Genomic DNA, 24,260 nt, shown 5'->3' with positions numbered 1-24,260 from the left:
TAGGACCAGAAGCCTTATGGGACAAGAAGGGGCCCAGGAGCTTCAATTTCTGCTTCTCATTAAGGCCTCATGCATTTTATGGGCCACGTATCATTGATTAAAACTCGTCTGGCTGCACTCAACCGCCATAGGAAATGACTGACTGCAAACATGGCAGGAAAACGACCTTTTGCAGCATGGCCAGTCAGCATGCGGAAATGCACAGCGCCTTGAGGTGGAATCTGGAATAAAATTTTGAATCAAAATAAATCTATATGGCTCAGGAGGGGAGTTGTAAAAATAATAAACCTCTTATATTCATCTCTCTCTGTTCTCCCATTCAGCCCCTTCACAGTGCATCACAGTGCAGCCCCTTCACAGTGCACAGTGGCCTCCATGTATATATAGAGTCCAGTGGTGCCATCCCTGCTACAGCAGGAGTGTCAGGCAGTAGCAGTAGGCGTGACAGTATACAGAGGCCGGCTGGGATGGGCGGTGTCGTGGCTGAACTGGAGATCGGGTGTATAAGGATTATTATTTTTACAAGCACATTTTTTATTCCAGATAACTAATAATAATAATAATAATCTTTATTTATATAGCGCCATCAAATTCCGTAGCGCTTTACAAATCATAGGGGACATATACAACTATATTACATTACAAAGAACAAACAGTCATATGGAACAATAGGAGTGAGGGCCCTGCTCACAAGAGCTTACAGACTATGAGGATGAGGGGGTGACACAAGAGGTTGTATAATGGTCCAGCCATTATTTATAAGGGAACAATATAAAATAATTTAATAAATAATTTACTAAACAACGATGTTGCTGCTTGAACCAGCCATCAGCCGCCATCTTATTTACAGGGTCCTAGGTGAAAGTGACTGCAGAGAAGCCGGGAGCTTGGTATATATCAGCTGTTTGCCAGATAACAGATGGGAGATAGGACATAGGATGGATTAGTAAAGGGAGAGTTGACATTTCATGCAGTTAGCGAGTGTGATAGGCTTGCCTAAAGAGATGGGTTTTAAGAGCACGTTTGAAGCTTTGGAGGGTGGGTATTAGTCTCAGAGTCTGGGGAAGGGCATTCCAGAGAATTGGTGCAACTCGGGAGAAGTCCTGGATACGTGCATGGGAGGTTCGAATTAAGGTAGAGATTAATCTAATGTCACTGGCAGATTGAAGAGCACGGTAAGGGCGATAGACTGAGATGAGAGAAGAGAGATAGGGAGGTGCAGCATTATTCAGAGCTTTGTGGATGAGGGTTATTATTTTAAAGTGAATACGGAAGGAGACAGGTAGCCAGTGCAGTGATTGGCACAAACTGGAGGCATCCGTGTAGCGTTTGGCCTGAAAGACGAGCCTGGCTGCTGCATTAAGAATAGATTGAAGAGGAGAGAGTTTAGAGAGTGGAAGACAGATTAGTAGGGAGTTACAATAGTCTAGTCGAGAGTGAATAAGTGAATAACTCCTTTAAAGTATACAAAAAAGATGGTGAACTCTGTCGGACCTGAGCGGGGAAGCGACACATGCAGCATATCGGGCGCACGATCTTAGTGAAATACGGCACAGAGCATTATCACTGGACAATGCACTTTCGGTGAACTCCAGTGGACAGGTAAGTAAATGGGGCAAATTTACTTACCCGGTCCATTCGCGTTCCAGCGGCGGCTTCTCCGCTCTGGATTCGGGTCCGGCCGGGATTTAATAAGGTAGTTCTTCCGCCGTCCACCAGGTGGCGCTGCTGCGCTGAAAGTAAACTCATCGCGCCGGAATGCACCGAGCTGGTCCAGGTGAAGGTAAGCGGTCCTTATGCGACACATTTTCGGTTTTTAAATGCGGCGGTTTTTCCGAATACGTCGGGTTTTCGTTCGGCCACGCCCCCCGATTTCCGTCGCGCGCATGCCAGCGCCGATGCGCCACAATCCGATCGCGTGCGCCAAAATCCCGGGGCAATTTAAGTACAAGCGGCGCAAAACGGAAATATTCGGGTAACACGTCGGGAAAACGCGAATCGGGCCCTTAATAAATGACCCCCAATGTGTTTCAATATGTTCATACCTCCCACTAGATAGGTAGGTCCAGCACGTGCCCCCAGTAGATAGGCATCCCCAACACATGCACCCAGTAGATAGGTAGCCACAGCACATGCACCCAGTAGATAGGTAGCCACAGCTCATGCCCCCAGTAAATAGGTAGCCCCAGCTCCTGCCCCCAGTACATAGGTAGCCACAGCAAAATAAAAATTAATACTGACCTACCTGCGCTCTCTGCAGTTGACTCTTCGTTGCCCCCGTGCTCTACTCTATGTCCCAAGTGCTGCCGTCATTGTTGCTTAGGCGATGACGCCTGGGTCATAGAAAGAAGTGGACACTGGATGCTGCCACCATTGTTGCTTAGGTGACGCCGCCTTTGTCGCTGCTTGCGTACAGTGATCAGCGCTATGTGTGTCTTATAAGCACACAGCGCCGATCACTATTTAAGATGTCTACAAGCCAGATGCAACCATCTAAAGAGCCACATCTGGATCACGGGCCAAAGGTTCCTGACTCCAAGTCTAGCAAGACGAAATTAAACAGGGATTTCAAAGTGAAATATGATTAGAAAGAAGGGGACATGATAAGAGCCAAAGTAATAGGCGTATGAGGCATGTTTCCCTGATAAGTAATACGATTGGTTTATGCAAAGTTTGTTGAAATGTTAGGCACAATCTAACTCTACCCTGCTTCCTAGAAACTCCTACTCTTGGGCTGCATTCACACTGACGTGTGCCCGCAGTACCGTAGCACGGTGGGCACACGGCTGCTCAAGTCGGCGCTGCTCAAACCCGGCCCTCTCCACACATGAACATGGTGCACGGCACCGTATGCCGAGAAAAGATAGGACATGTCCTATCTTTTCACGGGACCCGGAACCGTGCGATGCAGCACTTGTGCTGCACCGTACCACTCCCAAAGGGCACCATGCACCCATTGCAGTCTATGGGCGACGTATATAGGCTGTATTTAAGTCGGCCGTATATACGTCCCCCATACGGCTGTGTGAATGCGGCCTTAGACTTGTTTACACAGGTCTCTACCAAATATTAGAAAGTATGACATAAGCAAATAGTATCAGATAATGTTTTATGGACCATTACACCTACCCTAATATCTACACATACCCTAATCTAAAACCCTGGTAACCTCTTTGCCTCCCTATTGATCTCGATCATCCTTTTCCATCAGTTTTTTATTGCAATGTGTTTCACACACTATGATGCCTGATGGGAACTGGTAAATGAATCTGAATGTCAGGGCTACTGTGGACCTATATTCCGTGTTGTCTCTGTCATGTCTAGATAACTCCAAAGTATTTACTGCAGTCCCCCAGGGCTTGTAATGTGGCAACTGCCTTGGTTTCCATAACACTTCAGCCTACGACCAGCGGTGAGCTGCTGATTGTTACCGTCTCCTGACATAGCGCTTGGAAGAGTCGGAAGTAAAGTAATTACACTTTCATCCGATGTGAAGAGAAATTCATCTAAGTAAGTCATAATGTTTTGGAGCACAGCGGCTGTAGACAATTTCCCACCTGATTGACTCTTATCATATATCCTGGTGTGTATTATGTGCCCTGACACACAATAACTGCACAGCTTATATTTTACATGCAGAATATAAACTATGTGCCCAGATTGTAAAGGTTAATTATTTGCTTCGCAGGACAAGTCATGTCAATATCTCATGTCTCCATAAGGAATGAGGTTGGAAAGTGGAGGTAAACATTTCTGATAATGGTCATTTACACTAATAACTAATCCAGAAGTTTCTTCATTATAGTCTTAGGTTTTGTTATTCTGTGTTACAGTGACTATAGTTTTTATACAGAATCACAATGGCAAGCCAGATGAAAGTGCATTTACACCTGTACCCTGATAATGTATTTACTAATTTATTAAGGGCCCGATTTGCGTTTTTCCAACGGGTTATCCGAATATTTCCGATTTGTGCCGATTTTCCCTGAATTGCCCAGAGATTTTGGCGCACGCGATCAGATTGTGGCACATCGGCGCTGCAATGCACGCAACGGAAATCAGGGGGCGTGGCCGTAAAAAAAACCCGACGGATTCGGAAAAACCGCTGAATTTACAAAAAAGAAGTGTCGCTTGACACGCGCTTACCTGCACCCAGCGAAGGACGGTGGACTTCAGTGCAATCCTACAGACTTCAGCGCAGCAGCAACACCTGGTGGACATGGGGGGGAACTGCCTTATTGAATCCCGGCAGAACCCGAATCCTCCGCAGAGAACGCGCCGCTGGATCGCGAATGGACCGGTTAAGTAAATCTGCCCCAATGGGGCAAATTTACTTACCCGGCCCATTCGCGATCCAGCGGCGCGTTCTCTGCTCTGGATTCGGGTCCGGCCGGGATTTAAGAAGGTAGTTCCTCCGCCGTCCACCAGGTGGCGCTGCTGCGCTGAAAGTCATCTCATTGCGCCGGAATGCACCACCTCGGACCAGGTGAAGGTAAGCGCTCCCCAAGCGACACTTTTTCGGTTTTTAAATGCGGCGGTTTTTCCGAATACGTCGGGTTTTCGTTCGGCCACGCCCCCCGATTTCCGTCGCGCGCATGCCGGCGCCGATGCGCCACAATCCGATCCCGTGCGCCACAATCCCGGGGCAATTCAGGTACAATCGGCGCAAATCGGAAATATTCGGGTAACACGTCGGGAAAACGCGAATCGGGCCATTAGTAAATCACCCCCAATGTGTCTGTTTAGAGAGTCTCCGCCCACACCCTGGGATTTTGCACTGAGGAGTGAGAGTGATAGGAGCTAAAACAGCAATAAAACGGAGTAACATTGTAAAGTAAGGGGTTAAAATGATCACTAGGGGATTAAAATGTGAGAATTTTCTTTCATGGGAAACCCCTTCAAGGAAAAAATGACTTGAGACATTTGTGCAACATTTGAAAAAAAAAACATTTAACACAAAGAAAAAGTGAGATTCATAAATTACCAAGGAAACGGATGGGCAAAAACTAGCCAAAAAAACTGAGATAAGATAAATGACCTCCTATATGTTGTGTGCAATTAACAGCGGCTAAACTGCAAGGGTGTAAGGAGGTTAAAATACGCTGTGTAAAATGTAGTTAAAGGGAACCTGTCATTTAAATTACGGTAACCCACCCAAAATAATACTTCATTAAAAACTATGATTAAAAACTGTCCTAATCCTTAATTTCTTTCCATGGGTGCAATGTTATAAAAATCCGTTTGTAAACTTATATGCAACTCATCTGATGTGAGTCCAATTACATTAAGTGAGTCCTGCATGTTACATTTTACTTGTATTACCCTTTGTGGCTGTAGACAATTTCCCACCTGATTGACTCTTATCATATATCCTGGTGTGTATTATGTGCCCTGACACACAATAACTGCACAGCTTATATTTTACATGCGGAATATAAACTATGTGCCCGGATTGTAAAGGTTAATTATTTGCTTCGCAGGACAAGTCATGTCAATATCTCATGTCTCCATAAGGAATGAGGTTGGAAAGTGGAGCTACAAGACTGGAATGTCTGATGGTCCTTTTACTCATCCAGAAGTTACCTATTTCTTCATTATAGTCTTAGGTTTGGTTGCTTATGCTGTGTCACAATGACTATTATAGTATTTATACAGCATCACAATGCCATAGAAACAGGGAATATACACAGGGGGATGTGCTTGGATACTTGTTGCTGATGCAAAAGTCCTAAAATACCATCCACATGTAAGTTCTGGCTGGATCTGTACCCAGCAGTGGGTAGGTGACTATTGCCTGCGACATGTGGCCTGCCACACTGTGTAGTATTTGAATAAAGGGTGGACTTGCCATTTCAGGGGTCCCATGCAAAGTTCAAGGGGTTGGGCATGTTAGGTCCTACCCACAGAATAGGGGCTGACTTGCTGATTAAAGGGGTCTCAGTTGTGGGACCTCTATGGATCATGAGAATGGGGATCTGTCGCACCCACAATGAACAGAGCACCCGGGTCACACATGCACAGTGCTTCCTCATTTATCTCTATGGTGCTGATGGAGATAACTGAGCACTGTACTTGACTGTTTCTGTCAGTTTCATAGACAGTGGAAGGAGTAATAGGGTGCCTGCCTGACCTGATGCTTTATTCTTCGGGGGGTTCAATGGACCCCTGTTCTATAGATCAGTGGGGGTTCCACCATTGAGACCACCACTAAGCTAACCCATATCTTGTGGCTGGACAACTACTTTAAGTCTAGGGGAGGCACTTTAATGCAAAGTTCTGGTCCTAGCAGTCTATTACTCTCTGCTGTGCCATAGCTTCCTTATCGCCATGTGACTCTGAGGGGCAGATTTACTTACCCGTTTCTGTCACTATCCCGCGGTGCGTTGTCTGACGAGGATTGCGTCCAATTTCCTGTATGTGTTGCTTCAGCGCTGAGATCCGTTGGAGTTCACCTTCTTCCTCCCGGTGCATGTGAGTGCTTGATCTTGCGACACAATTCCGTTTTGAAAATTCCACGCCCCCCGATTTCCGTCGCATGCAAGCCGGCGCCGATGCGGCAAAATACGTTAGCGTGCCCCAAAAACCTGGGGCAATTCGGTGCAAAATGGAAATATTCGGGAAACCCGACGGAATCGCGGTCCACAGACCCTTAGTAAATGAGCCCCAATTTGTTGTGTACCGTTAACAACACCTAAACTGCAAGGGTGTAAGGAGAATGAAATATGTTAGGGTACCTAAAAAAATAAAAAATTAAAAAAACTCATTCCAACAACAATCTCTATAAGTTGGGTTAAGGTTAAAACTTCCTGTGCTTCAAGCAGGGGTAACAACCATTTCACATTAGTGTGTTTTATGCTTTTGTTCTGCGCCTGTTTTTGAGTTGCGAGAATTGTATTTGACTCTGACCCATTGGGGCAGATTTACTTACCTCGCCCATTCGCGATCCAGCGGCGCGTTCTCTGCTCTGGATTCGGGTCCGGACGGGATTTAAGAAGGTAGTTCTTCCGCCGTCCACCAGGTGGCGCTGCTGCGCTGAAAGTCATCTCATCGCGCCGGAATGCACCACCTCGGACCAGGTGAAGGTAAGCGGTCCCCAAGCGACACTTTTTCGGTTTTTAAATGCGGCGGTTTTTCCGAATACGTCGGGTTTTCGTTCGGCCACGCCCCCCGATTTCCGTCGCGCGCATGCCGGCGCCGATGCGCCACAATCCGATTGCGTGCGCCACAATCCGGGGGAATTCAGGTACAATCGGCGCAAATCGGAAATATTCGGGTAACACGTCGGGAAAACGCGAATCGGGCCCTTAGTAAATGACCCCCATTGTATACTGTGAGACATGCATTTTTTTTTTGCGAACAAATGTGCCTCTAATGCGTGTGAAACTCTCAGCATTGCTGATCTGTGTGAAAAATAATCTTTACAATCGCATTACATTCTGATGAAAATTGCAAGTACAAAAGTTTTCATTGATAGAGAGAAACACAGTGGGGCACATTTACTTACCCCATCCTGTCGCAATCCCCGATCCAGACTGTTCGACGAGGATGAAGTCCGGCGCAATTCACCAAGATCGTGCGCCCGATATCCTGCATGCGTCGCTTCCCTGCTGAGGTCCGCCGGAGTTCACCTTCTTCTTCCTGGTGTATGTAAGTGCATGTCTTGCGACATAATTTGACATGTTAAATCCCGCGCGTTGTCCGAATCCGTCGAATCGCCCGACGGGCCGCCCCCCCCCCCCCGATTTGTGTCGTGTGAAAGCCGGCGCCTATGCGAAAAAATCTGATCACGTGCAACAGAAAGCCCTTCTGCCCTTTGCGCGCAACCGCAATCATCAGATATTCTGATGATAGTGCGGTCCGCAAACCCTTAGTAAATGAACCCCACAGTTATCAGTTTTTTAACCCCTTAACGCTCTGCGCCGTAGCTCTACGGCGCAGAGGTATAAGGGATGTATGAAGAGGGCTCACGGGCTGAGTCCTCTTCATACAGAGGTGGGGGTTTTTGCATTTTGCACAAAACCCCCACCGCTAATAACCGCGGTCGGTGCTTGCACCGATCGCGGCTATTAACCCCCTAAACGCCGAACGTCATCGGGGGGCGGCGATCAGTTGCCATGGTAGCCTCGTGTCTTCTTTTGACACGAGGCTATCTGGCAGCTGCATATTCGTTACAATGAGCCAGTGGCTCATTGTAATGAATGTGCTGCAAAAATGCCATATATTGCAATACAGAAGTATTGCAGTATATGGTAGCAGCGATCTGACCATCTAGGGTTAATGTACCCTAGATGGTCTAAAAGAAAAAAAAAAGAAAAAAAAAAGTTTAAAAAATAAAAAAAATTAATAAAATATTAAAAGTACAAATCACCCCCCTTTCCCTAGAACGGATATAAAACATAACAAACAGTAAAAATCACAGACATATTAGGTATCGCCGCGTCCCAAAATGCCCGATCTATCAAAATATAAAAACGGTTACGGCCGGCGGTGACCTCCGAGGCGGGAAATGGCGCCCAAATGTCCGAAATGCGACTTTTACACCTTTTTACATAACATAAAAAATGAAATAAAAAATGATCAAAATGTCGCACAGACCTCAAAACGGTAGCAATGAAAACGTTGCCTCATTTCGCAAAAAATGACCCCTCACACATCTCCGTGCGCCAAAGTATGAAAAAGTTATTAGCGTCAGAAGATGGGAAAAATTTTTTTTTCCTTTTTTGTACACATTCGTTTAATTTTTGAAAATGTATTAAAACACAATAAAACCTGTATAAATTTGGTATCACCGCGATCGCACCGAACCAAAGAATAAAGTAGGCGTGTTATTTGGAGCAAAGAGTGAAAGTCGTAAAAACTGAGCCCACAAGAACGTGACGCACGTGCGGTTTTTTTTCAATTTTTCCACATTTGGAATTTTTTTTCAGCTTCGCAGTACACGGCATGTTAAAATAAATAACATTACGGGAAAGTAAAATTTGTTACGCACAAAATAAGCCCTCACACAGGTCTGTACACGGAAAAATGAAAAAGTTATGGATTTTTGAAGTTGGAGAGCGAGAAATGAGGCGAAAAACCCTCCGTCCTTAAGGGGTTAATCTGTGTGAGAAACGCAGTAAACACTGTTCCAAACCGTGTGTTAAAAATTGACAAACTGAACAAAACCTGACAGAAAAATTTCTGAAATCTGAAGGAAATTGTCATTTGCCGTGTTCTATCCACTAAATTCAAATCAAACGATCTGAGCGACACTGATTGAGACCTGGTCATTGGTTCAGGCAATGCAGCTTCAATACTTCAAACACCTTGTGCAGTTTTCGTATGCGATGTTATACAGAGTGTAATGTGAAAGGTGATAAAGAAAACAGGATGTAAACAAGTTATCGGAAGAGGGGTCAGAGGAGCAAGTCAAGAAACAAGCATTGTCAAGAAAACTGGGCCTCAGATATCCAGCAGAAGACTATTCAAAGCTAATTTGGAGTCAATTATGGGCTCTACAGGCAATTCATAGGGAATGGATTCTCGAAAATCTATTAGACCTTTTAATGGAATTTCCCATGTGCACCTTGTACGTGCAGTCAGCCAGAGAGCGCACCCTCAGTATTATGTCAGGGAGGTTCCCTAGTTTCATTCTCTAGGGAAATACAATCTTGAACCATTTTGAAGACAGGATCTGGTGTAAGAGATGTCGATTACTGTTTTGTGCTATGGAATATTTTGAAAAGTAAAGTAATAAAAAAGGTTAAAATCCAGGATCCGCGCTTAGTCTTCCAGTTGATGATAGGAATAATGAATTTTTCACCACAAGGTAATTTGTCACCACATTTTCAATACAGCCAATGACAGGTTCCCGTAGAGCCCTATTAGCTAATTGACACCCTTCATTTATCTAAAAATTGTTTCCCTTACATCCCCATAAATCAACTTTATCTTATATTACCTGGGATCAGAGGGGGCGTGTCCTGCTCAACTGGTCCCTCCCATCTACTCCTTCCCATGTCCCATGCCTTTTCTCGGCATGTGACAAGGGTGATGTCATCTAAGGTCCTTAACAAGTTAACATTTGCAACGTCTACCCCATGTATGTATCTGAGCACATGAAATCACAGCAGTCTCCGTGGAGGCATAGGAAGCAGTAGAAGTCCAGGGAAGCATTTTGTGATTTTATGTTATCAGATACATATTGGGGTAAACGTTGCAAATGTTAACTTGGTAAAAGACCTTAGATGACATCACCCTTGTCACATAATGTTAAGTGCCCAATGATGTAACAGAACTCTCTCTCAATATTTCACACAGCAGCATGTCCTAGCAGTGAGACCTGTCAATCAGGAACAAGGATGCAGGGCAATGCAAGTAAAATTTATTATGCAGGAATCACTTAGTGTGATTGGACTCACATCAGGTGAGTTGCCTATAAGTTTGCAAACTGATTTTTTAACCATAGTTTTTTAATGAAGTATTTATTTTGGGTGGGTGGCAGATTTTCTGTAATTAAATCTATCACAAAATTTTGACTTGATAAACCAGCGTCACTCACATGTCCATATGAGCACCATGATTCTGGATGTGTCTTTATATGCTTTATTTATGACCTCCTTTGTCCAAAAATCTAACATTAAAAATATGTAAATTAGCCAGAAGCGCAGATCCCCTCACAGGCTAATAAACACCCCCTGCAGCACACACCCTGCGCTCCATTGTCCACCGCACCACTTCTTCATGCCGATGTCACTTCTCCTCTTCATCCAAATCTTGCGTCTGCTCATTACAGGCGGTCCCCGATTTACAGACGACCCCTAGTTACAGACGGACCCCTCTGCCCACTGTGACCTCTGGTGAAGCTCTCTGGATGCTTTACTTTAGTCCCAGGCTGCAATGATCAGCTGTAAGGTGTCTGTAATGAAGCTTTATTAACAATCATTGGTTTCATTACAGCAAAAAAAATTTGAAACTCCAATTGTCACTGGGGCAAAAAAACATTTGTCTGGAACTACAATTATTAAAAAAAACTGTTCCGACTTACATACAAATTCAACTTAAAGGAAACCTACCATTTGATTTGTTGCATTATGAAGCAAACATACCTTTAGAATGCTGTAGCAACACTGATGCAGGATCATATCTTGTTTTATCAACTCAGTGGTTTTGCTGATAAAACAGATATAACATTATGATAATGAAGCTCTGTGGCTTCTACAGCTGGTTCGGGCTTCTCCTAGCACATTAGTTCTTTGCTGCAGGAAAGGATGATGTAATCCCTGGGTTGTGCCTGAAGGCAGAATAATCAATTGCTAAACCACCCGCCAGCTGCTCTGTATGAGTGATCCAGCTCAGGTTGATTAGTCATGCTTAACTGACCTCCATGTTTATTGAAAAGCTCAGTGTGTAATGTGTTTATGTAGGCAGCCCGCCTGACCCAGCTTTCCCAAGGTCTTGAATGTTATAATTTTTTTTCAGCAAAACCACTCAACTCAGGGATTAACCAATATATGATCCTACATCAGTGTAGCTACAGCAGTCTCAAGGTATGTTTGCTTCTTAATGTATGAAATCAAATGGTAGGTTTCCTTTAAGAACAATATAACCCAAATAAGTTATGTCCTATAGAGGAGTACGAGTAGCTTCCCCCCAATCTAACTTATCACACCCTAAAAAGTAGGGGAACTCACAAAATATGTTTTATAAAAATCTCTTCATTTTATTTAATCAACAATAAAACATATATTTAGCAATTTATTTCCACTTTAAAATGATCCCAAAATAGATTGGGGCTCAGGCAGCCCAGCCATAGCAAGTCAGAAATACATTACATTGCATTATAGTATCATATGTTGGCATTCCCGTCGTTTGGACAAAACATTTTGTTTCTTTTCCATAATAAAGGTTCAGTTTTAGTTACCTTGCTGCTGTGGATGCCGTGCACCCCTTGCCCCGACGCGCGTTTCGCCTATTGCTTCCTCAGGAGGCATGTAAAACTAAGGGGATGTCCGGTTATTTAACCCCTTAAGGACCAGGCCCTTTTTCGTTTTTGCATTTTTATTTTTCACTCCCCACCTTCAAAAATCTATAACTTTTTTATTTTTCCATGTACAGAGCTGTGTGATGGCTTATTTTCTGCGTAACAAATTGCAATTCGTAGTGATGGTATTAAATATTCCATGCCGTGTACTGGGAAGCGGGAAAAAAATTCTAAATGCAGTGAAAATGATGAAAAAACACATTTGCGCCATTTCTTGTGGGCTTGGTCTTTACAGCTTTCACTGTGCACCCCAAATGACATGTCTATTTCATTCATTGGGTCAATACGATCACGGGGATACCAAATTTGTATAGGTTTTATAATGTTTTCATACATTTACAAAAATTAAAACCTCCTGTACAGAAAAAAAATTCTTCATTTTGCCGTGTTCTTGCGCTAATAACTTTTTCATACTTTAGTGTATGGAGCTGTGGGTGGTGTCATTTTTTGCGACTTCTGATGACGTTTTCAATGCTTCTAATTTTAGGACTGTTTGACATTTTGATCACTTTTTATAGAATTTTTTCTATTTTTCAAAATGGCAAAAAAATGCCATTTGCGACTTCGGGCGCTATTTTCCGCTGCGGGGTTTAACGCAGTGAAAAACGGTTATTATATTTTGATAGATCGGGCATTTTCGGACACGGCGATACCTAATGTGTTTATGATTTTTACTGTTTATTTATATTTATATCAGTTCTAGGGAAAGGGGGGTGATTTGAATTTTTATGTTTTTTTAATATAATTTTTTTTTTTTACTTTTTTTTATTTATTTTTTTTACTATTTTACAGACTCCCTAGGGTACTTTAACCCTAGGTTGTCTGATTGGTGACGTCACGGGGAGTGACGATCGGAGCCAAGATGGCGGGTGTTAGCGACGGGCGTTTGCTTCATTATGAAGCAAATGCCCGGTGAGTATGAAGAGGGCTCATCCTGTGAGCCCTCTTCATACTCCCCCATGCGCAGTAAGACGTAAGGGTACGTCTTATTGCGCTATGGGGTTAAAGCCCTGGGAGTGAAACATGTGATCGCTATACCTACTGTGATTGGTGAACGTGTGTAGCTGTGTTCACCTGTTGATTGGCGCATGCCCTTCCGTTACATCCGCCTGTACCAATATGGCGACGTCCCTCTTCCGGTCACCACTGCGCCTGCGCTGTCCGAACGGGGAGAGAGAATCTCTATCCCTCGTTCAGATCAGCGCATGCGCACTGGCATATTGACGGAAGAGGTCGTCGCCAGCGGAGTTCACCGGCGGGATGCGCACACAGGTAAGGTGTATATGGAGTACTGTTAATATTATGTCACTGTGTCATGCTTGTTGTTCTAAATGTTCTAGTCACTATGCTACTGATCTTTCTATAAACATAATTGCTAAAGGTGAGGTATACTAATAAAGTGCTAAAGTGTGCTACTGACAACTCTATAAAGTTGTACTTGATCTATGTAATATACTCATTAAAGTGCTTAATAGTGCATCGGATGTTAATTTTGTATGTGTATATGATATATCCAAAACGTACTTAAAGATTGAAATGTTATGCATCCCTATGTGTGCCCTATAAAAAGGGACAGTCATATGTGCAAAATGTGCTAGTGTAAACAATTTATACTGCCATCCAATACTAACATCCAAGTGTGACCTTGTTATCTTACAGTTTTTACCCCAAATAAAGGTGCTAAGTGCAATTTTTGTCCCAAATTAAAGGTTATGGAAAATGCTAACAAAAGTTTCAACTCCTTCTTTTTTTTTGTCAATGAGTACAGGCAGTCCCCGGGTTACATACAAGATAGGGTCCGTAGGTTTGTTCTTAAGTTGAATTTGTATGTAGATATCATTGTAGATCCAGACAAAAAAAAAAATTGCCCCAGTGACAATTGGAGTTTCAAAATTATTTTGCTGTATTGGGACCAAGGATTATCAATAAAGCTTCATTACAGACACCTTACAGCTGATCATTGCAGTCTGGGTCTATAGTAAAGCATCCAGAGAGCTTCCCCAGATGTCACAGTGGGCAGAGGGGTCCGTCTGTAACTATGGGTCGTCTGTAAGTTGTGTGTCCTTAAGTAGGGGACCGCCTGTGTATGAATGTTTACATTTATGTGAGGGGAGTAGTCCCAGTGGGTCATGTGACCCACCCCCTACCTGTATATATCCAATCTGATATTGTGCTTTATAAAGGCCAAAACGTTGCATGAAATAAAATCCACAGAGGTATTCACTTTATTTTTATGTTTGTATACTGCTTTTTATACAAATTTATATTATTATGCCTACCAAATATACTTTAGATAGGTTACTTAATGAACCCTATTATCCTAAATCCATGTATAGATACATTGCACAAGCCTCTTCTTTCTGTATTGTCATGAATGTCTTCCAATGTCTTCCTTGAAGGCCATCTATGAACTTTACAGGATTTATTAAGTAGGACAACCAGAACCAAGGATTTTCACCGACATGTGTTCACTAATTATCCATAAAAATTGTCAGTATATCTGCTGACAGCAACTAAAGCATGGTGAGCATGTCTATATATATGTATATGTACGGCCTACAGGAGAGCTCCAGTAATTGGAGGTCTGTTTTACTTTAGTCTTATACAGCGTCCCTCATAAAGACATGTATGCGGAAGGGTAGCTTTTTTATGTGGTTGTTTTTTGTGTTGACTCTTCCTGTATAATTAATGGAAAAAAGTCTCTGGTGGGCACAGCCCTAACGATACCGCCGACAGCCAAACGCGTGCCCGACTCTCCAGGGGCAGGGGTGATCACGGCAGGACTTTCCAGCGGTGCTCAATCAATGTATAAAAGAGGATATCCATACATAAACATAGAGAAAGATGACGGCACTCACTGGTTCCAAAAGCAGGAAAAGCGTCCTTTATTGGTGGGGAAGCATGCAGGGGGGTAAACAGACAGGTTCCGGCAACAGGGCCGTTTCACGCACTGTGGCGCTTTCTCAAGCCGATGGCCATCATCGCTAAAATACACATGCCTAGTGGGCGTGGCCATGCCTAGTGGGCGTGGCCATACCTAGTAACAAGCAATGCATTACAACACCTGTGACAATGAGACCGCAACAATAGTTCAGTGATGCACATGAATATCCTTATATAAACACACAAGGAGACAAAGTATATGTGACAACCAGGTGATAATTAAAACTATTCAGGTAAGTGGGAGGATGATAGATCGTCAGGCCCGGCATGGAGGTCCTTCCAAAACCCGGACCGGAGGTTCAATCCCACTGCTGAAGCTAAAAACAAGAAGACACTAAAGCTGCGACGATCTGATCGTCGATCCATGCTAAATGGCACTTATGTACAGCGAACTATTAATACCACCCTACAATTTGAAGAGGGTAAGGGGCGCAGGGTGCTATAAAGGGCGCAGGGTGCTATATGGTAAGGGGCGCAGGTCGCGGAATACTGTATGAGCATATGCTCCAAGTTATAGTAAAATGGTGGCTTGGGATTAGGTGGCCAAGGTAGCCTGACCAGTATGAAAGAAGAAAAAGGAAGAGATAGTAAATATCACAAGAATACATTGAGCTCGTTGCGGTCATTGAGTCCGGGAGGTGGTCACTGGTGCCAGAGGTGGCACTCAGAGCCCTTTCTGTGGGCACTCAGGCCATCAGCCCAGGATAGAGTTTACCAAACAGGAACAAATCCATTAAATCTTCCTGCAGTCCTAGGCAATTTATGAGATGCTGCGCTCAGAACTATTTTACAACGACACTTCATTGACTGTTTGGAACTGCGGGAAAAGTGAGGTGGTGTTGATAGAACTGCATTATCTTTGGAGGTCCTCCTGCTGGACCCACCATTCTTTCTAAACAGAGAGACCCTGGTGAGAAGCTACAATGATAGTCAGAATTTGTACTCTTTCTTTCAACTGTATTGGTGGCCTCAGGGGCCGATACAATTAAAGAAGTGGAAGAACAGGTAACAGTAAGTCGCTGTTTAAAATGGCACGTTGGCACATCATGGTAAATAAGTGGGTTTTGGTTGTAGTTTGGGCACTCGGTCTCTAAAAGGTTCGCCATCACTGTTATAGGATATTTGCACTTACACAACCATATTGGGTTTCCTGACACTAAAATAAAAGCTAAAGCAATTTTTTAAAATAGTCTCAGTAAAAAATTCTCTTAATGTTTGTGTCTACAGCTTGTATGCACTATGGGGGGAATCTATTAAGACGGCGTTAATCCCCCCACTTCTGTTGGCGCTCTGCGGCCCGGATCTTTTCAGGCACTGAGCTTAGTTTAGACCAGGTCTGATTGCAGATTTTGGTTATAGTACCTTTCAGTGGAGCGCCGGCGTATTATGTCCCCCTGTATGGATTAATCAGGTGGCTCCAGAGCAGTTCTATGCCAGGTCCAAGATGGAATAGACTATAGCCTGCACTAGCTCCTGGAGCAGGTTATAGGTAGTGGGATGAGGCAGGAACATGGCGGCGGTCCACCCTGCCACCAGATCCCCCCCCCCCCCCATGAGGACTTGCCACAAAACTGACATACAAGCCTTGAAAAATCTCCCCCATGCTTTGGTAGTATTGTTTGTTTTGTGTCGTATAATGATATATTTTTATTTGCTCTGTTTTTCTTAATTTTGAATACAATAGTAAAGTCATGTTTCTACAGATGATCCGGGTTTGTGGGCTTTAGGTGGCCAGACATGCTCATGATTTGTGATGAGCAGATCTGTTAAACTCAGGCGAACCCAAATTTAAAAATACTTTTCGAGTCCAAAATGTAACCAATTACCACTAACCACTCACCTGACAGCAGTGCTGAGCACCTTCTCATATCATATCTTATTAGCTTAATAATTTTTTTTTTAAGGGATGAGAACTAGGGCTTATTCACACAGGCATGTCTCTTGCACGACTATTGTCAATGGATCTGTTTTTTTTTATTTGTCTTCTAGTGGAAAATCCAGTGGAAAAATCACAAAGAAAAGAATGGTTCAGTAAGGCATCAGTGAAAATCATAAAAATTAATGTGTGAATAAGCCTTTTAGAATTCTTGACTTGAAAGGTTAGTAGAGAGATTTCCACATTTGGAGTCGGAAAGGAATTTTCCCCCTAATAATTGGTGTCAATCGTAGAGGGGTTTTTGTCTTTCTCTGAAAAAAAGGCTTCATGTGCTGTTTGCAGGCCATAAACAAGCGGCCCATCTGTCATGGGGTTGTGACCACCACTCACGCCGCCAGTGTCATTAGAAGATGTCTACCTGGGCAGGTTCCTCACTCATCACTCGGTGAATGCACCGTGCTTGGCCATGAGGCCTAACACTGCATAAACACTTGAGCCTTTAGGCCAATCCTTGTAGTGTATGAACATAATGGGGCACATTTACACCCGGTCCAGTTGCGATCCCGCGGTGCGTTGTCCGACGAGGATTCGGGTCTGCCGGGATTTACTAAGGTCGTGCGCCCGATATCCAGCAGGTGTCGCTGCTGTATCGAGGTACACCGGAGTTCACCTTCTTCTTCATGGTGCATGTAAGTGCTTGATCTTGCGACACAAATCGTTTCTTAAATTCCGTTGTTTTTCTGAATCCGTCGGGTTGTCCGACGGCCACGCCCCCTGATTTCTGTTGCGTGAAAGCCGACGCTGATGCGCCACAATCCGATCGCTTGCACCAAAATCCCAGGGCAATTCGGCGCAAAACGGAAATATTCGGGAAACCCAGACGAAAGTGCTGCATTCGGACCCTTAGTAAATGAGCCCCAATGTAACTTCAAGCAGCTGGCTTGCACTAGCACCACCTAATCTTCAGGAATTGTTGCATGCAATCAACTTGGCGATGTCTGTGACAAGCCAACAGCAACTCCTAGTGTTCCCGCTGAGATGAATTTAGGCTGTTTGGGGGTCAAATGCGCTCACAGCCGATGAAACAAGTTACTGCACCAATCATTTCAGCCAGTAACTCAGTACATATGTATTACACCGTGCCCTCATCCCAGCCGGAATTCAGCTTGTCAGTTTAATAAAGAGGCTATCAAAGTAAATTATTTGTTTTATGCACATCTCCCAAATTGATATGACACAGGCTAAAATATGAGTGTCTCGCATTGACATTTGACTACGTAGTCTGTATTTTACTGTGACACTGAGGCTAAGTCTTCACGTCTCTGTTTGTTTGCCGCATCTCGTTTCTCGTAGCGTTGGAAATTTTTGAACCATGTAAATATAAGCCGATAATAACATTGCTGGATTTGTTCAAAAGAATATTTTTGTTGTTGTTGTTGTGCAGACATCAGAAAACATCAGGAGCACGTCCTGGTTTTCCAAATTCCAACAAAGCAGACGAGCTGTCACGGCCTGATTGATTTATTTTATTAAAGACTGTGATTAAACACGGGATCTTTTTCACTAAGGTCAACAGAACAGGTTAATTTCAAGCAACATCTTCCTCCTGGGAAGAAGGTTTTGGATGCTGCTGTCATCCATCTCTGTACTTGCTGCGTCCTACAATTAACCCCTGTGGCAGTGTTGACAAAATACTTGTCTTTTCCAGTTACTTGCAGCGATGCTTGTTTTCTCTGACTACAGACCTGTATTGTGTATAGTGTTATATAGCAATGTGTAGGTGTGTGTGTTACAATGCAGCAAAATGTGCAGACTGCAGTGAAATCTTCTTTCGGTACATTGATATTATCAAGACAGTGAGATAATGATTGTGTCCTTTACTTTCAGGCTTCTTTCTTTCTTACCAAACTAGTTATAAGGAGAGAATGTCTTGAAATGTCTTGAAGGGAAACGATCATTATCTCACCGTTGACACGGAATTAATTGACGGCTTTGGAAGTGAAGCTAAATTTCAAAGTTAAAGGTCATACAAGGTAACCTACAGTTCTGAGAAGAAGTTATGGGATCAGCATTAAAATGTGCATTCTCGAGCTTTGACATTGTGGTCTCCACGTGACATGGAAGAGCAAGAGTCCAGGTGTAGGAGGTAAAGGTGTTTGGGCCCAGTTGTGTGACTGGGTTCCACTACCCTCAGGATCCGCATTGCTTAGCTGGGGCATCTGCTTTTGGGGACTTTACTTCTGGTAGTGTGTTTTGGCCTGGAGGTTCATCTGCAAAAAAAAATATAAAGACTTATAAGTATTTGGTTTAAAGGGGTTGTCTACTTTCAGCTAATTATTGATATTTAATTTTGTAAGGAAAGTTTTCCAATTTTCTAATTATCCAGTTTTCTAGATCGCTGCTTGCTGTCATTCTTCAGGAAACTTAATTGTGTGCTTGCTGTGGATATAATGAGCAGTGCACCTGTGTAACATCACATGACCATGAATATAACGAGCCATGCACCTATGAGACATCACGTGACCAGGGATATAATGAGCCGTGCACCTGTGTGACATCTCATGACCAGGGATATAACGAGCCATGCACCTATGAGACAGGGATATAATGAGCCGTGCACCTGTGTGACATCACATGACCAGAGATATAATGAGCCGTGCACCTGTGTGACATCACATGACCAGGGATATAACGAGCCGTGCCCCTGTGTGACACCACATGACCAGGGATATTAAAGCCGTGCACCTGTGTGACATCACATGGCCAGGGATATAACAAGCCGTGCACATGTGTGACATCATATCACCAGGGATATAATGAGCCGTGCACCTGTGTGACATCACATGACCAGGGACCAGTATTTATCCACAGGAAGTAAACAATGATGTATCCTTTAGAATCAGAGCAAGCAAAGATCTAAAATATAGTGAGCAATTAATGAAGAAAGTATATAGGAAAATTGTATAACTATTCTTTAAGCAAACAATATCAATTATTAGCTAAAAGTGCACAACTCATGTGCTGTCTATGCCAATGCATGAATTTAAGACTCCCCTTAAAAACAACAGGATTGTCTTTAACTGCAGCCCGGGCTCTTACTGAATTGCACACCCACAGATCCGCTATTAATTACCTACCCTGTGGCTTGTTACCTGCTAGTTTAGACTCCAACCTATAACAAAATATGCTTTGCAGTTTATTGTTATCATAGTCACGACATTATCATAGTCATGTGACTACTTGGGGACTTGACCTGGAGAAGATCATTGGTTTAGATTAGAAAAGTAGATGTGGGTGGCAATTTTTTTTTTCTCAGCACACCAGACAACTGTTGGGTGGTGTCCATGAATCTCTCCCGATAGATACTTGAACTTAATACATCTGGCACTTCCAATATTCTAGCTAAAGTTTGTTTTCCTTCAACCCCAAAACAACGGCCCATGATATTCCGGAGATTGTACATATACAAGACATTTATTATTGCGTAGCCTTCCTTATCTAGCAATAGTAATACGTGTAGGGCCCTATCTGCAAACTTACTGGGTTTGGCCTTTTCAGGGATTGGACATGTATAAGGTGTTGGAGGTTCCTCATCTTCAGTCTTTCGACAGAGGCTCCCGATTTTTACTGCTACATAATGGCAGGCTGTGAGAAGATGTAAGGAAACATATTTTTATATAGATACGCATATTTATTGATCTAGCGACAATCCCTCACTCCCAACATGACTTTATACAAGCTGTGGCCGGGCAGCAAACCTGGACAGTTGAAGAAGCAGAATAGCGCCTCCTGCAGCTTCTTCCATCATCTTGTTCCTATTGCAGAGAACAGACAGGGCCTATAGCCTAGGGGTATTACGCGTCGGCATGTTCAGCCCTCCCCGCTGCTTCCCTGCAGAGTCCTCTATGATATTGAGCCTCACAATAACAATACAAGCTGTAAGCCTGCTGTTATCTATATTGTCTGGTGCTTATGACTGCAGCGTCTACTGTATTACTCTTGTTAAAAAGCAATAGTAGAATAGAAATAAGGTCACATGACACAGTGGGGGTCAAAGTAGAAAGCAAACAATTGTCCATAATAAGGTTTTCATATCCCACACCTACTCTGATCTCCTACACACACCGATCCCGAGCATGGAAGTCTTCTGATCATGAAAGGAGGGCTCTGTGACCGCACGGTCACTTCTCTATTCTCGGTTACAATGAGGATAAGGGGATCCAATTTTCTTGAGATAGACATGGATTTCCATTAAATCATGAGTGAGGTTAAAATACCCTATTCAATTTAAATCCCAAAATTTAAGTTCATCTATCTAATTTCTCAGGACCAAGTCTGTAACAAACCAGGTCATATACAAAATGAAGAGGAGCCGCAGTGTGTAGAGACGTGGGCTCGCAGTAGGAACAACCCTGTACACTGTCCTAATGTAGGTTGATGCGGCTACTGCCATCAGATGATTAGTGAATGCTGCAGGATGTCAGACCCCAACTTATCTCATGATAGGTATGTAGTGTGTAAATTTGGTCAACAGCTATACTGTATTCCACTAACAGTGGCATAACTGTAGAGGTTGCAGTTTTGACTAGGCCCAGAAGCATTGTTCATCAAATTGATCTCTTTTGACTTCTAGTGATTTAAGCATCTTAAAGTGGTTTTCCCACAAACACAAGAATCTTAAATAAACTTAGGATAACAAAATAACACATTCTCTAATTCACTGTTATTAACAAAAATACAGCATTTCACATATCTGTCTCTATCAGCCCTGGTGTATTCAATTTTGGTTACTCTGGAATCCAGCTGTAAAGCTTCTAACTATAGTTGGGCAGGGCAGATTATCCTCATAAATAGCTTCTCTTGTCTGCATACTGCATTGCTCTCTGCATAAAAACCCTCCTTCTTTCATTACACGAACAGCTCAGACACAGGCACTTCCTGGTGACATACTGCAATGTGAGGTACAAACTCTACAAGATACAGATTACATCTTTATAGATGTGTAGCAGAGCTGAATCTGTGTGTGTTATAGCTGATCTATAGCAGAGATGAAGTGTGTCTATGTGTTTTATATCCATCCCATGGATCTCATCATCTCTCATCTCTGAATTGTCTTATCTCTCTTTTTCTATGTACCAGATACTAGTAGAATTTTCAGAAGCTGAATAAAAGTGTAGACAAACTCTGTACCCTGATAATCTAAGCACATTGTCAGCACACAGCATCTCACAGCCCAGAGGTATCATGAATTGTCTGCCTACAGAGTCCCTTCTCACACTCTGGAATCTTACACTAACCATCACTGAGTGATAAGAGCAATAAAACTGAGTAACATTGTAAAGTAAGGGGATTAAAAGGATCGTTATTGTATAAACACTACTAGGAAGCTATTATTTGAGAACTTTACTTCATGGGCAAACCCCTTTAAATCCTTCCACTTTACACTGTACATTCTGATTTATGATACAGTCTGACATATGTTACATTTCTTTGGACCTGTGCCCTTGTTAGTACTTCTCTTTTTTGTCTAGTTACATAAAATAAATATTTTATGTATTATTTAGACAAAGCATATTAGACAGCGCTGTACCACTGATCACCATTCACTTGAGCTTACAATTTACCTGTTCTTTCTCAAATTTTACAATTCCACCATTTAATAGAAAGAAATTAGCATCAACACAGATGGAGCAAGCACTATGTTAACTAATATTGATGTTGTTAAAGAATCTCGCACTAGTATAGAGTGAGAAATGTTCATTGGCACCTGCCAACCCTGGATAACCATTAGAGAGTCCATACTCATTCCATGGGTCTATAGTAGAAATTTAACATGGCATTTCCAACAGTTTTGTGGCGCTCTCACCGCATGTTCTGCTCTCCGACCTATTTATTAGCTGGCGACGCCAAAAAAAAGACTTTTTCTGCCTGCTCCGACTCCATTTTACCGCCATTTTTGGGCACTGTAAACTGTCGGAAAGCAGACCAAAATAAATTTGGTCTAGCAGGGACACAAAACCGTCCTATTTCACTGTTGCCTGTTCTCCGATTGTTGGACACATTTCTGGTGCTCGGGTCAGATTTTGGTCCCAGGGACAGTAAATGGTCTTGGCACCAGAAATGTATGTGCACAGCTCCACAATATTAAATGTGCATCTTCTTTGCGAGAGCAGGTCGGTAACAAAGCCAATGCAGACACCGACACTTTATGTAAATGTCCCCCAATAAGTAGGAGTCTTTGTAACCTGTCTTATAGTAATAGTACTTATGGATATGATGGGAGAAGGAAGTGGCCCAATTGGGACCAATCCTTTTATAGAGAGATAATTGGTAGGTTCTCTGTAGACTTGTTATTGCTGATTGATTAGGTACCTTGTAATGATAGATTCTAGTGGTTGTCGGCTTTCCATTGCAATATAGAGGATAGTCTGAGTCTATGCTGATGCCTGAAATGAGATCAGATCATCACCAGCTACGTGAATGTAGCAGATGGGCACAGATGGAGATCATACTTCCAAGTCCCAGTGCACCCTAACTGGTCGCCCAGAAGTAAAGCCTTCATTGAAAATTACATAAAAAATAGAGTTGACTGTCAGCAAAATTTTTTTGTATAACAATCAATCCTAGAAATTTCTCGCTCTATCCCTTTAAAAATACATCACATAGCAGTGTATTGCGATACATCAGTTCCGGATAGAGAGTGCCGCAGGTAGGCCGCTTTGCTGTCACATTAATATTCATATATTTTATTAATTATATAGTAGTAGATTGTGTACGAGGCAAAGGCATGGATGTGTAAATGTCAAGTTTTAATTGAATAAATGGCATTTTCATGTAAAATAGTGAGCGGATACAAACTCCTAATGGCTGTGACTGTATGAAGGAATACAACTTGCGTTAGGGCTTCTCTGTTTGACGGTCCCAACAAATTTAGATATCTATAGTTATCATTCCACATATGCAAATGGCTTGCGCTGTGTGCAGAGATAAAAATACTCCTGCTATTCTCTGAGGATCGCGTGTCCCTTACCTTTCACGATTAATCAGACCATTTTGCCAGTTCCCCGTCGCTCCACATTAGCTGCTGTTGCTGAGCGTATGAGTACAATGTACAAGTGACAATCTGTCTCTCACCGGTGACAGGCACCTTATTAGGGGAGCCAGGTGTCAAATGTCTGTGGGAGGGACAGTAAGGAGAGCAAACAAGGGATGATTAGCTGTTTACCTCCGCACCGGCAGTATATATAGTACTGACACAAGGGGATAGTATACAAAGGTTTTGCACTGTCATTGCTTTCCATTACACGGTACATAGGGCACAGGACAGTCATATAATAAGTCATAAAATATGAGATAGCTGACTCAAAATTTTCCTACATTGCAATAAATTATTATTTTATATGGATACATATCATAACG

The 24,260-nt window shown here is 43.0% G+C and overlaps 1 long non-coding RNA gene across 1 annotated transcript; it reads right to left on the bottom strand.

Annotated features, from left to right (window-relative positions):
* Window positions 1–18,353: 18,353 nt before the first annotated feature.
* LOC140076709 (uncharacterized) lies at window positions 18,354–24,059 on the bottom strand. The gene is made up of 3 exons (XR_011849640.1): window positions 23,872–24,059; window positions 20,382–20,486; window positions 18,354–19,111 (listed from the first exon to the last, which is right to left on the bottom strand). It is a non-coding gene; the product is annotated as an uncharacterized lncRNA (long non-coding RNA).
* Between the last annotated feature and the right edge of the window lie 201 nt (window positions 24,060–24,260).

Source organism: Engystomops pustulosus, chromosome 9, assembly GCF_040894005.1.
Source record: "Engystomops pustulosus chromosome 9, aEngPut4.maternal, whole genome shotgun sequence".
NCBI lineage: Eukaryota > Metazoa > Chordata > Amphibia > Anura > Leptodactylidae > Engystomops > Engystomops pustulosus.
Note: the sequence above shows the minus strand (reverse complement) of the source record. Positions and strands in the feature narration are given on the sequence as shown.